The sequence below is a fragment of the Pleurodeles waltl genome, chromosome 6 (assembly GCF_031143425.1).
Source record: "Pleurodeles waltl isolate 20211129_DDA chromosome 6, aPleWal1.hap1.20221129, whole genome shotgun sequence".
Lineage (NCBI taxonomy): Eukaryota > Metazoa > Chordata > Amphibia > Caudata > Salamandridae > Pleurodeles > Pleurodeles waltl.
The window spans coordinates 753628880-753642943 of record NC_090445.1 but is presented as its reverse complement, the minus strand read 5'-3'; positions in this window follow the sequence as shown (position 1 = coordinate 753642943).

Sequence of the window (14064 nt, the reverse complement as noted above, 5' to 3'; positions counted from 1 at the left end):
AACCTTGAATTGAATTGCGTCCATTACTTACGTTAATGGCATTACTCCTAGTCCTACTCCCTCGCCTTCCTTTAAACCAATGAGGCTCCCTGCCTCCCCATAGACCCCTACCTTCCCTTTGAAGCTCCCCCACCCCCACCACCTCCTGTACAAAAAACAAGCCCAAGTAGCAACTCAGGCGGTACGTACCGGAAGGGCGGGAGGGAACGGAAAGGAAGGCGAGGGAGTAGGGCTAGGAGTAATGCCATTAACGTAAGTAATTGACGCATTACCTCCCGTCCCTCCCTCGCCTTCCTTTAAACCAATGAGACATAGCAAGAGAAAACAGGAGACGGACACTGAGTTGCAACAAGTTTAATCACAACCAACCAAGGCCACCGAATAACCACCACCCTATTACATCATAGAGGACAATACACAGTGACCCAGTACTGACTCCAAACTGCCCAAGTCCGCCAGTCTGTAATGACGAACAAAGGTCGAAGGTGAGGCCCAAGTAGCGGCCCTGCAAATTTCCACCACAGAAGCACCCTGAAGCTCCGCCACCGTAGCAGCCATACACCTGGTAGAACGACCATGAATCCCTTGGGGTGGAACCAACCCCTTCAAAGAATAAGCCAACAATATCAGAGAGCGAACACACCGACTCAAGGAAGCCGTGTACAGCTTTTCCCCTTTCCGAGCCGGACCGAAATTCACAAATAGAGAATCACCTTTCCGAAAAGGAGCAACCACCCGCAGATACTCCAACAAGGCCCGACGCATATTTAAGGAATGCAACCGAACGTCCTCATCCGAGGAATGTTCTGGACAAAAAGAAGGAAGGATAACCTCTTGGCGAGCATGGAAAGACGAATTTACTTTGGGAACAAATGAAGGAACCGGGATAAGCACCACCCGATCCGGAATTCTTTACAAAAATGAAAGGAGCAGGCCAAAGCCCCCAATTCCCCCAAATGGCGGGCCGAAGTAATGGCCACCAGAAAAAAAGTTTTCAAAGACAGATGACTCAGGTCACAGGAACCCATAGGTTCAAGGGGAGACATAGTCAAAGCATCCAACACCAAAGAAAGATCCCAGGAAGGAAATGACCGCACCGGACGAGGAAACAAGTCAAGAAGACCTTGGAAAAACCGAGGCATCAAATGACCCTCATCAGACAGATTACGCCATGGACCCCTAAAGGCCTGAATTGCCGCCCACTGCACCCTCAGGGAAGCAACAGATAAACCCAACTGGGCTCCATCCTGTAGAAATTGCATCACCTCAAATAGAGAAGCAGACGTAGGATCAAACCCATGTCAGAAACACCAAGAAGAAAAACTTTCCACTGCCAACCATAAGACAGCAAAGTGGAACGCGTCGGGAAGCCAGTAAAGTAGAACTCAAAGCTACCGGAACCCCCAAACCCGTCAAACCCCGTCGTTTAACTTCCAGGCCATCAAGTACAACCGCCTCAACGACCCCATCGGGAGGCAAGGAAACTCCAGAGGCGACGGACAGAGAGGAAGAGTGCACACGTGATCCGAAGCCATCAACCGAAGCAATGGAAACCAATTTGCCCTCGGCCAATGGGGCGCGATCAAGAGAACCCTGGCCTTCAGAAGATGTACCCTCACCAGAAATGCACGGAGCAACTGAAAGGGCGGGAAAGCGTACAAAAGACCCTGAGGCCAAGGACACGACAGCCCGTCCACCGCCCAAGCTTGAGGGCAACAAAACCAGGAGCAAGAGCGACTGAGTTTCGCATTTTCTGGAGACGCAAACACATCCACCACGGAAGACCCCACAGGTGAACCAGATGATGAAAAAGAGACCACCGAAGGGAGAAAAGCTGAGATGAAGGAAGTACCCTAGTCAGAAGATCCGCCCGAACATTGACTACTCCCTGAATGTAGGTGGCACGCAGGGAAAGAACCCATTTCTGCACCGAAACAAAAATCTTCCTCGCAGTGCAGAACAGCGCCCACGACCTGGTCCCCCTTTGCCTGTTCACGTAAGCCTTCGTCACCAAGTTGTCTGCCCGAATAAGAACCGCTAAACCTTTCAGGGAGACCTGAAAATGAAGCAGAGCCAGAAGCACCGCCTTAAACTACCACCAATTCGATGAACGTCTGGCTTCCAGAGGCGACCAAAACCCATGGACCTGAGCCGACCCCTTCCAGGCTCCCCAACCTGAGAGGCTGGCATCGGTCGTCACCACCACCGGGAGAGGAGGAGATAAAGACACCCCTACACGAAGATGAGCTGGCACCAGCCACCAACCCAACTCCCTGCGTACCAACCCGACACCGGAATCCGCGCCCGAAGAGAACTCGACCCCGGAGACCAATGAACAAGGAACCAGTTTACCAGGCAAAGAAGATGGAACCGTGCCCATGGCACTAGAAAAATCACAGACGCCAAATGACCCTGCAGACGCAGCCACTGAAGGGCTCTGGGAGCAGGCTGCGACAAGATCAACCTCACCAGAGACTGGAGGCCCACTACCCGCTTCTCCGACACAGTCACCAAGCCTTGAAGAGTCAGAAACCGAGCCCCGAGAAAAACTAGATCCTGGGAAGGAACCAAATCTGACTTCCCCCAGTTGACCAAAAAACGGTGGTTTTGCAGGACCAACAGAACCCGGGCCACATGCCTCCCCAACATCACCTGAGAGGGCACTTGGATTAGAATATCGTCTAGATAAGGATGTATGAACACCCCTTCAGAATGTAGAAGAGCCACCAGAGGGGCCAGCACCTTGGTGAAAATTCGGGGAGAGGACTTGAGGCCAAATGGCAGAACACAAAACTGAAAATGGTCCTGGCCTACCGCAAAGCGTAGCAACCGCTGAGAAGACAGAGCCACTGGCACATGCAGGTAAGCATCCTGCAGATCCAGACATGCCAGGAAATCCCCCGGACCGACCAGAGGAAAAATTGTCTGAATGGAAAGCATACAGAAATGCACAGTCCTGATCCAGGAATTCACCCCCTTTAGACTGAGGACAGGACGAAAACCCCCTGACACCTTCGGAACCAGAAACAAGACGGAATAACTGCCCAGACCTCTCTCCCCCACAGGAACCTGGGAGATGGCCCCCTTGAGAAGCAAGTCCCGGACCCCCTCCAACAACGCCTGTCTCTGGGCCCTGACCGCAGGCAGAGGAGTGGGACGCACCCCGGAATCTGGAGGCACAACATCGAAATCTATGGCGTAGCCTTTGTCCACAGTGTCCAGTACCCAACGATCACTGACACTCTCCTGCCAAACAGAAAGAAAGTGCCTCAGCCGTCCCCCAACCGGCCCAATGCCAGGCCCACAATGATTGTCAGGACCCCCTCTTGAATCCTCCCCGGCCCGAAGGAGCCGACTTCATAGGAGAAAAACGGGCCTGAAAACGATGCTTCCTGAAAGAAAAAGATTTGGAATCCATCTTGGGAGAGGATCGTGAATAATTCCGCCAACCCTTGCCAGAAAAAGAACCACCTTTGTAAGGCAAGGCGTGTTTCCTCTCCATAAAGGCCTTCGAAAGCATGGAAGGCAATTGATCACCAAATAAATTGCGCCCCTTAAAAGGCAGTCTCAGGAGAGCAGATTTCTCCAAAGGATCCGCCTTCCACATCCTCAATAAAGGGACCTACGAGCCCCAATCAAAGCTCCCGACACCAGAGCCGAAGTACGGACAACATCAGAAGACATGTCCGCCAGCAACCTGGCCTGCTGCTCCATAACAGCCAGAAGTTCTGAGCACTCCGACCGTTCCTGAACAGCCTCAGGAGGACGGGCAGTCGAACAACGTCCAGGCCTGGCCGCACCTGCTTGAAGAGCACGAGACACAGCCACCTCAATCATGTCTTGAAACTTTTCTCTGGACATGAGAGGCGTAGGAGCCTCCACTGTTCCCTGGCAACCCCCAGGAGTGGAGAGGGGAACCTCCATTTCCTCCCCTGAAGAGGATAAAGTGGAAACAATCCATCGTCATTTAACCAGAGCCTTAGACATAATGCCAACAAGAAATGCAGGCTAGAGGTCCCAGTCCCTATTAAATAAAGGAGAAAGCCCCCCACCTAAATAAATAGCAGCAAATGAAAATGCGGCAACAATTAGCCCAAAAAGTACTAAAACGAGGGCAGAATGCCCGTCCTACTGTAAGAAACAGAAAAAAACATAACCGGTACATCAGCTCGTCCCTGCGAGCCGAAGATCCGGAAGTTCAGCCCCAGCTGCAAAGAGCCGACCGACCTCGTCAGCCGACTCCCAGGATGCGTCTTCAAGGCATCAACGCCCGCCTCCAGAAGACGCGACTGCCAGAAACTCAACACGAGGAGCTCTGCGTCTCAGGGAGAGTGCAGCCGATGTACCCCAGGCCCCGCCGTGGAGGAAGAAGAAGGTAAGTCTAGGGGGGGCTAGACAAAAAAGAACAGGAGGTGGTGGGGGGGGGGATTTAAGGGGAAGGGAGGGGTCTATGGGGAGGCACAGGAGGTAATGGTTATTTGCATAGCGCTACTGTCACTCCCTTGGGAGCATCCTGGTGTTGTAACGGACAGAAAACCGGAATAATGAGCGGATGGAGCAACGGGATCCCCAGATAACAAGGGGTAAAGAATCACAGGATAAGGTAGTAGCAAAGGGAATTTGGGATTCCAAAGATCCAAGTCGTAAGCAGTTTTCTAAATGCTGCTTCCGAGTTAATAAGCCTTAAGTGACTCGGGAGAGAATGCAGGGCCTCTCATTTTCATTCTGAAAAGGGATGATTTAAATGATTCGGCCTGAGGAGACCTCAAGGTTCTACTAGTAGTATAGGGAGTGAAACTTCTTGTAAGAAATTTTGGGCCAGTTTCGTTGTATTCCCTAAAAGTCATCAGGACAATTTTGTAGAGAACTCTCTTATGAATTGGAAGCCAACGAAGGGTTTGTCAGGGCTAAAGAAGCCCACAAGTTTAAGCACTGCTCTGGCGGCATGCTGTACTACTTGGAGTTTATGTAACACCTGTTTGGACGATCTGACATACAAGCTGTTCCTGTAGTCCAGCCTAGAGGTGATTAGTGCACATGCTATTGTTTTCCTAGCAGTAAGAGACGAAAGGTCAAAAAATGTCTCCAAAGATTTTATTAGTATGAAGCAGGAACCTGCAACCTCAGCGCCTGAGTTCAAAATGACAGTTGAGAATCAAATTTAATTCCCAAATTTCTGATAGCTTCTACTGTGGTAGGGGGAACTTCCTCTGGCCACCAAAGGGAGGGAGCAAAGTCATTGGCCTTGCCAAATAGCATGATCTCGGTCTTATCTGTATTGCACTTAAGGTGGTTAACATGCATCCACTTAATGATGGCAGTCATGCAATTTTTAAAGTTCAGCTCTGACCCCAGAGAGGATTTATCTAATGATAATATCAGCTGGGTATGATCAGCATATGAAATGGTGTCTATTCCAAAAAATTGTAATTTTAAAGTGTCAGTGATTTCCAGCAGAGCTGATTCCGTTATGTGCTTTGGGCAGAAACTTGATTGGAGGGGATGAACAACATTGGCCTTTTCTGTAAAGGCTTTTAGTTGGATATTGACCAGCTTCTCAATTATTTTACTCATCATTGGCAGTAAAGATATGGGGCGTAAATTAGATAGGGTATTGGTATTTGCAAGATATTGTTTGTTCAAAGGCTTAACCACTGCCTACTTCAAGACTGTTGGGACCTCTGTTGTCACCAGGGAGTTTTTGAGGATATGGTTAATCACTGGATTAACTATTTCCACCAATTCATGCAAAATCAGAGGGGGGCATGGTTCATTGGGTGATCCTGATTTACAGGCCAAAATGGCCTGGTGAGATTGAGCCAGTGGGATGGTCTGAAAAGTCGTCACTGTACTCCTACTTTCTCTCATGGGTTCATTTGCCTCCCTGCCACTGGGAGGAGACCCAAAGTAATAAAATGAATTCTGATGTTTTGTACTTTCTCAATAAAGTAGGATAAAATCTGGTCACATAGTGCCTGAGATGGTGGGATCTGTTTGTCCAATGACTTCGGTTTAAGAAAAGAGAGATTTAAAAAATGAGCTGTTGATCAAATTCAACTTTTTCTGTTTGAATGGAAAAATATACCTTTTTTGCTATCTTACTCTGTTTATGGTGAGTTTTTGTGCTGTTCTGAAATGTACCAAATTGTCTGGATCATATGCCTTACGCTATTTTCTTTCGAATTACTTACAGGGCAAATGTTGCTCTCTTAGGGTGGAACTAAAACAAGGTGCTGAGGGTAAGGACTTTGGCCTACTCTTGCGCAGAATAAAGAGGTTTAAACTGGTGGCTCCTTGGTATATCCGTCTTTGAAGGATTCAATATTGTCAGAGATACACCGTTGCAGCACAGGAGTAGAATCAAGTAGAAGATTTGAGAGAAGGTGGGATCCTTCAACAACTTTCTCCAGCTGCAAATGGTAGTGGGAACCATACCAGAGTCTGATGGGGGATGGTTGCCCCGCTCACAGGTAATTTTAAAAGGAATTATCATGTGATCTGACCAGCACATCCGAATAGAGCCCTCTACAACTAGAGGGTTATTTAGTGCCAAAAGAGTCAAGTGTGTGGCCACCTTCATGGGTAGATCCTGAAACCAAGTTGTGTAATCCTAAAGTGCTATGGGTATCAATGTAATTGCTTCCCTCTGGATCATTGGCACTCTCAAGGTGGAAATTAAAGTTTCCAAGAATTGTGAAGTTTGAATATTGAAAGAACAGAGGAGACAGAGCTTTGCCAAGGGAGGCCAAAAACACATCACCTGTAACAGGCGGGCGGTAGATCAGAGCTCTAGCAATGGATGGGAAGGAGCTGATCCTAAAACAAAACCCTAAGGTTTCTGTTCCTATAAAGGAACTGAGATTAAAAGTGTCGACCTGGAGAGTGTTTCTGAAGATAATAGCAATCCCCCCTCCCTGACGACCAGCCCTATAATGTCTTGAAATAGTGTACCCTCAGGGGAGTGTGAGGGCGATATCCGGGTTGCTCCATTCCTTAAACAGGATTCAGTAATAAACAAGAAGTCGACCTATAACTCAGATATGAGGTCATGGACTTCTTAGGCATGTTTACTGACGGAGCGGATATTAATTAAACTACCCTGCACTGTGCATGTCTTTTGGGCCAGCAGAGGGGCAGGGGACAAGGGATTTGATATTCCGAATCATGTTTTATATTTGATGCAGGAAACTGGGCCCTCTGTCTCATTTAGGGAGCTAATAATATCCCACTGTAAAGAGGTTTTATTAAACGTTTAAAAAAGTTTTGTTGCCATAGAAATACCTGACGATAAAGGGAATATAGGGATGAATGCACTCCGGACAACTGGAGTAAAGTAGCAAGTGTGCGAGAGCCAGTAACAAAATACTATGCCATTGCCAATCTCACACACACATCACACCCAGTGAGAATGTCAAGAAAGACTTCACAAATCCAACACTCTCTCTTAATAAAAGACTCACTCACGAAGTTCAGTCACGCAGGAGCATGTGCACACCGAGCAGATATCGCCTACAGATAGTGTCCTAAAACTGCAGCCAGGCACTGCACCTAAAATTCATATCCAAGATAACATTTATAACAACCAAAATACATCCCTTAATACACGTAATTAGACTTGTGAAAGAGTATAAAGTGAAAGAAGCCTAAACTTCGACAACTTAAACAAAAATAGGCTGAACCTGATAATGTTTTGAAGGATTTCATAACGTAAAATATTGAAATATCTCCTCGGGGAAGATTCATTGCAAATTGATAATGCACACCCACAATTAAGTGTGTACTTTCTTCCTAATAACAAACGAAAGCCACATGCACTAAAATTGGAGAAAAAAACACTTCACATTTAGTAATCTGCACGGGGCCTGAAAACAGGACCAATGATGGAACCTTGCGTGAAAGCAGGCACCAAAAAACATATCAGCCATATTGCGACATGTAACTGTCGCTTGAGGATGCCAATAGTTTCCACGTTGGAACCAAAGAAGATGCAAGCCTTCAACATCCCTTATCCCTGAGGAAGTACATCTCATTATTACACCTGTGCCTGGAGATGGAACTGACACTAGAGACTGCTGGACTGAATTTACCCTTTCACTTTATTTATTGAGCCTACTCATCTGGCAAGAGATGAACGTACATCAAAAATAATGTGAGGGTTGTGTGTAGAAATACTGTAAAATATAATGTAGCTGTGATGTGACTAATCCAGAGTTTGACCAACTTACAATTAAAATCATTTATAAGCACCAAACATTTCCAACGTCCTCTTGGTAAAAGTAAATACTTGGCTATTACATATTTCTACTTCTCTTTGTGTGTTTTTTGCTGAACCAGTTACAGAACAAAAGCAGCAAATATACCTCTGTAAAGCACGAGAATAGGATATTTGCATAAGCTTCATGAAATTCACGTTCATGCAAGCATCAAATGTGGACAGAGAGGGGGCCTAGACAAGCAGAGCTTGTAGTGAGCTGAGTTGTAAATTTTATGCAGAAACCTGGCAACCATCTGCTATTGTATGGATGCCCAGGCTCAGCTCTCTACCTACCTCTGTTGGCCCTCGACCAGCTCCAGGATCCACCTACAAATCCACACTCAACCTATACCATCGCCAACTACCTGAGACAAAGATAAAAGCTCTGGCATTACACATGGAAGCTAACACAACAACAGTAAGGAGCTCTTATGCATAGTCAAGTAATTCACCAACTCAGCAACGGCGACAAGCAAACATCTCTCCCTCTCAAGGCCTATGCAATAGCCTCGCAGATTTCTTCCACAACAAAATCACCAAAATCTACTAAAACTTCAACTCAAGCCTGAAGATTGTTTCAAAAGCCATACCTACACACACACACAACTATTCCAAGGTTAACCACCTGGAACCACCTCACAACTCAGGACACCATCACCGTCATGAAATCCATCCACTCAGTAGCCTCATCCAACCCATGCCCCCACCACATCTTCAACCTAGGAGCATCCACAATTGGTCTCAAACCTTCCACCCTACTCAACACCTTACAGGATTCTACCACCTTCCCACAAAACTGGATGATCTTCATTGAAAAATCCATCAACCAACAACTTACCATCTACGGGAACACTATCACCTCTTGGACGACTCTCAATCTAGATTTTGCAGCAACCACAGCACATGGACAGCCCTGACCACAGTCACAAGTGACATCTGGGCTATTCTCAACAAAGGAAAGACAGTGGCAACTCCCCCTGGGATTCCTTGTGGTGGCCCACAGAACTAGGGCTCACTCCAACCCCCAGCTGAGCACATCAGGAACCTCCGTATCATCCTGGACAGCAAACTCTCCAAGAGGTCCCAAGTAAATGCAATGTTATCCTCCTGCTTTCACATCCTGTGCATATTATGTAAGATTATTAAGTAGCTTCCCCTATCAAGAGGCGCACCATCCACCCAAGCCCTCGTCACTAGTTGACTGGAATACAAAAAAGTCCTCTACATGGGAATGGGAATCAAAGCCCACATAGTTCAAAGACTACAGATCATCAAGAACGCCACTGTAGGACTCCTCCTAAATCTCCCTTATCGCACCCATATCACCCCTCACCTAAAAAAAACTCCACTGACTCCTGATTAAGAAGTGATGCCAGTTCAAGCACCTTGCTGTTGTTCTCTGTGGATAAGCATATGTTTCCACATTGAAGAGGCATAAACTTGTCTCAGTGGTGTCATTATTAGTAATGAGGTGCCAGACCTGGCCTGTGCAAAGGCCAAACTAGAGGGCTTTTGATATGGGAGGCATGGTCAGAGTCGCTCAGACAAACAATATGCTGGAACCTACAGTAAAAAATATATCTTAGGTTTCTGTAATTTGCACATAGGTATAATGTGCAAAAGCAAAGACCATAATAAAATTCCAAGAATTAGTATAAAATTCCAAGAATTGGGAATTTAAAGTAATGTTTTAGAGCTTTTTTAACTTGCATATGTGTTCTTCCTACGCCTAAGGCAGATTCTATGCTATGCAAATGCCAACTAAAAATAACAACAAATTCACCTCACCAATGTTAAGAGGTATGTTTCTTTAGCTGCATTACCACCTCATTATTTTAACCTTAGATTCAAGCAATGTAGCTATAAAATCGTGAAGAATTTTGATCTTGCTACTAAAACAAAGGATGTTGAATCTGTGATATAAAATACCATTCAAGAATGAGTAATTCATGTTCCTTAAATGATAGCAGGGCCAGCTTTAGGGCAGTGTGACCAGAACGGCTACCCTGGGCGCTGACCTGGAAGTGGAACACGGACCTCAGAGGGAGCATTGTGTTTAGCAATAACTTATGATTTAAAACCACCTGCTGCAGAGTTCCCTGTGTATCCAGCTTTCAGGCTACAATGAAAATGTCAAGATAATTGTTGTGATTGATGTTCTTCCTAGATGGAGAGATTGTAGTTTTGTCTAATGCCAGATTGGGCTCATCATTAAGTAGCTCAAAGGGCTAATAAGCCTGCTGCAAAGAACAGATCTGTATGTTATGTGGATTAGTTGAGTGGATTTGTAAAGCAAGCTTTTATCAGCGCTTTAAAACAAATGAAATGTATGAGAAAGAGGGGCGATGGAGAGATGAGGGGTACTTTTGCCAGATGGTAGTGAGAGAATCCTAGGAGGATGCCATTGGGGAGGCACCAAAAACGATTGTCACATCAAGTGCCACTAGCTCTAAAGTCAGCCCTGAATGATAGTGTGGCAGCCTAATGAAATGCAGGATACATTGATGGTTGGAATGTAGAGTGTTGAAACTGGTCTCAGAAATGCAAACTGAAGCAGCCAGGTCGAGCTGTGAAGCAGACACAAGTGGCTGATGGATGCGTCGTTTAAATACTCCCACTTCTCACAGCTATAGAATATATGTGTCATGTAAACCAGGCCACGACCACACCTACGGCACTGATCGTCCTTCCTTTTACCATATCCAAATAGTTTGGCTGGAGTAAAGTAGAGATTAAAAACCATTTTGTAGTGCTGGACCCATAGATTTGATGCAAGCAGAACCTTCATTCCTATTCCTATAGACTGATATAAATCCACATCCCCATCCCCTAATTTCCTTGCCCAAATAGATTCGACTTCCTTAAGGTAGTGTGAAACTGTGTCCATTAAAAGTGCACACAGCTGTTCAATTATACAATCTGAATGAATAATTATATCCAAAAGGAGAATTATTTCCAAAGAAAAAGAGCCAGCACTTGTTTTGCTCAGGAATGCCCTTGCCTGTAGATAATTGAAAAGGGAGCTAGGCTCTAACACAACATCTTGTTGAAGCTCCATAAATGAGCTTATTTGATCAGCAGAATATAGGCCCTTTATTGTATTGAGGCCAGATTGCTCCCATTGTTTACCCATTGTATCATAAAAGTTGTCAGGAAATAACGAAGATGGCAAAAGAGGGGTATAACTGTTATAGCATTTATCCTCAGCAGCTTTCGAACCTTACTCCAAATTCTCCAGTCACAGCTCACATTCTTGAACAACACTTTTTAAAAATAGCACGGTTCAACTTGTCAAAGAAGACAACCCCAGGCCGGTCCACCAAGTGCGAGGTCATATATAGTAGGTAGGGGCCATGCCATGTACTTGATTCTCCAAGGTATTCTTTTCTGCAGGCAATATACAATTTCAGAATAATATTTAAATAAGTGAAAACTATCAAATGAAATTGCAACCTTTATCAAAATGTAACTGCTCACAATAGCCCTTCGATGAGGACTAGCTTTGTTGTCAGTGTTCATTGTTCTGCAAGTTAGTGCGTTCTCTGCTTGTGAGAGCATTTGTCTTCAATGAGATCTAATATACAACCTAAAACACAAAAATACAAAGGCAAGAAGAGCAGATTTGTGTGCCATGTTTGTGCAGTTTATTTACTTGACATCCTTTAGGCTAGTTTGTGTGCCAGGTGTATGATATCATTGAGCCGCTTAGTCCCTTAGCAGTGTTTTTCAAATGAGAAACACTGGCTATTTTGCAGGGTAGGAGGATGTGCAGGGGACACCATTTCCCATCAGCACAATATAGGATCTTCAAACAAGGTAAAATGCAGAACCTGGTGTAATGTGACAACTTCCATGAGCTGAATGGATCAGTGTGTCGCAATTTTATATATGCTAAAATGAGGTGTAGATTCAAAGAGGTATTTGAATATTAAGGCTACTGAAAAACAACATTAAATTTACAATCATTAGTAAGTTAAGAAATAAGGTCAAAATTAGTTATAAAATACTCTATATTAGTGACAATTTTAGAAGAAAAGAAATAAAGGAAAATCAGAAAAAGCTTAATATGAATATATGTTAAAGTGACAGTTGTAGTTGTAAAACAGGGAGTTGAATGTATTGTGACAAACAGAGTAAGATCATTTTACAGTATTATGAATGAGGTACTCAAGCATGGAATACCCAGGCACCAAATTGGATATTGGTAAATCAGTGTATTTGTTTTTTAAGTTATTGTTGTGTTTGTGTTCTGTTTGTAAGTGGTGTGTTGTATTTAGGTTTGGGGGGAAACATGCAAAATGTAACAGCACCACTATTTTACTTAACATCTCATGGGGAAGCCTAACATAGAATGGGGAAAGCAGAAAATTGTACTTTCACAATATGGCCCTGTATATGGAATATACTTAAACACAGAGGGGAAGACTTCTCCTCTGTTGCATTGCTAAGGGCCTGAAGGACATGAAGTATTGGACTACTTATCAGAGCTAACAGATGAGGAGTTAATGAGCTTGAATCAACATGAGAAGTCCATAGAGAAGTTAGTTTTTCACTATGGTAAGAGACTTCGAAGAAAATGAGAGTAAGTAGAAGACTATGGGCCTGATTACAACTTTGGAGGACGGTGTTAAACCGTCCCAAAAGTGACGGATATACCACCTACCGTATTACGAGTTCCATAGGATATAATGGACTCGTAATACGGTAGGTGGTATATCCGCCACTTTTGGGACGGTTTAACACCGTCCTCCAAAGTTGTAATCAGGCCCTATATAACTGACATAAGGAAGTTGCATCTTAATGCAATATTGGAGAAAGGGTGGAAGGAAGGTTGCATGATTAGTTTCTGTTGGATTGTGACAATGAGAAAGCAAGAGAAGAGTTATGAATGAGACGTGACCTATCCTTAAATGAGGTAACAACTTTGGTAAAGAAGTCTGAACATCGGTTAGCACATGTAGGGATAATTAAGAAATCTAATCCTAATAGTGAAAGTATAAACACAGTGTGTAAAAAACAAGAGTGTAATGATAAAGAATACCTTACCTGTCAGAAGTAAAGCAAATATTTGGGCAGAAATTACAGAGGTGGAGAAGTAGGACATAAGATCAAAACAAGAGTCACCTAGGATGGAAAGCGACTAACAAAACATGTGATCATGACTACCACTAAACAGAGTTTGGCAGGACAGATACAAAAATGAAGAAATTCACTACAATACGAAATGATGAAAACATTTGTGTTGAATATTCAGAGGGCATTAAAGAATGAATGGTATTACAACTTGACAGGTGGAAAGAAGTATCAGTAGTTGTTCTGAAGTAAAAGCTGTCAAAATACTGTCTATTTCAGGTGCAAAACCAACTATAATTTCCGTGAAGATATATGAAAGTAAAAAAAAGGAAAGGTAAAGTTAATGAAACCAAATAGAACACCAACAGGTGACTGAGGTGAACCATTAAAATGAGTAGATTACTTCATACTTCAGGAGAAATAGAATACAAAGAGAGAGTGCTCTTGGGGAAGGTATATGTAGCAATTAAAGGTAACTGTGTAATTAGTTGGTGTCAACAGAAGGGTTTGAGAATCTTACTACTAGACCTAATACATATCCACCAATAATTTTCAATAATAAGTTGATGATTAACATAGTGGATAGGAATAAGTTAGAAGTTGGCTTTACTGAAAGAGAAATTTCAGAACTTTTCAATACCAATTTAGGATGTACAAAAGGAGATATACATAGAGTAAGAATAAAAAGTGATGCTATTGGTAGTCAGCAAAGTAAGAAAATAACATCATCACTAAGA